The following is a 1423-nucleotide window of genomic DNA, read 5'->3' on the forward strand; positions in this document are numbered from 1 at the left end:
AACAAATGGTGCTGGGAGAACTGGACAGCAACATGCAGAAGGTTGAAACTAGACCACTTTCTCACACCATTCACAAAAATAAACTCAAAATGGATCAAGGACCTGAATGTGAGACAGGAAACCATCAAAACCTTAGAGGAGAAAGCAGGAAAAGACCTCTCTGACCTCAGCCGTAGCAATCTCTTACTCGACACGTCCCCAAAGGCAAGGGAATTAAAAGCAAAAGTGAATTACTGGGACCTTATGAAGATAAAAAGCTTCTGCACAGCAAAGGAAACAACCAACAAAACTAAAAGGCAACCAACAGAATGGGAAAAGATATTTGCAAATGACATATCGGACAAAGGGCTAGTATCCAAAATCTATAAAGAGCTCACCAAACTCCACACCCGAAAAGCAAATAACCCAGTGAAGAAATGGGCAGAAAACATGAATAGACACTTCTCTAAAGAAGACATCCGGATGGCCAACAGGCACATGAAAAGATGTTCAGCGTCGCTCCTCATCAGGGAAATACAAATCAAAACCATACTCAGGTATCACCTCACGCCAGTCAGAGTGGCCAAAATGAACAAATCAGGAGACTCTAGATGCTGGAGAGGATGTGGAGAAACGGGAACCCTCTTGCACTGTTGGTTGGAATGCAAATTGGTGCAGCCGCTCTGGAAAGCAGTGTGGAGGTTCCTCAGAAAATTAAAAATAGACCTACCCTATGACCCAGCAATAGCACTGCTAGGAATTTATCCAAGGGACACAGGAGTACTGATGCATAGGGGCACTTGTACCCCAATGTTCATAGCAGCACTCTCAACAATAGCCAAATTATGGAAAGAGCCTAAATGTCCATCAACTGATGAATGGATAAAGAAATTGTGGTTTATATACACAATGGAATACTACGTGGCAATGAGAAAAAATGAAATATGGCCTTTCGTAGCAACGTGGATGGAACTGGAGAGTGTTATGGTAAGTGAAATAAGTCACACAGAGAAAGACAGATACCATATGGTTTCACTCTTATGTGGATCCTGAGAAACTTAACAGGAACCCATGGGGGAGGGGAAGGGAAAAAAAAAAAAAAAAAAGAGGTTAGAGTGGGAGAGAGCCAAAGCATAAGAGACTGTTGAGAACTGAGAACAAACTGAGGGTTGATGGGGGGTGGGAGGGAGGAGAGGGTGGGTGATGGGTATTGAGGAGGGCACCTTTTGGGATGAGCACTGGGTGTTGTATGGAAACCAATTTGACAATAAATTTCATATATAAATAAAAAAATAAAAATAAAAATAAACATTAGAAACAATGAAGATTAAATTTATTTCACCTTATTTCTCAAGAGTAACTTGAACAGTGATCACTTTGTTCTTGTCCTATAATTTATGACTCAGAGCAAGCATCTTTCCAACGCTGTGGCAAATCATCTTAA

Source organism: Herpailurus yagouaroundi, unplaced genomic scaffold (genome assembly GCF_014898765.1).
Source record: "Herpailurus yagouaroundi ecotype Mexico unplaced genomic scaffold, PumYag 29, whole genome shotgun sequence".
Taxonomy (NCBI): domain Eukaryota; kingdom Metazoa; phylum Chordata; class Mammalia; order Carnivora; family Felidae; genus Herpailurus; species Herpailurus yagouaroundi.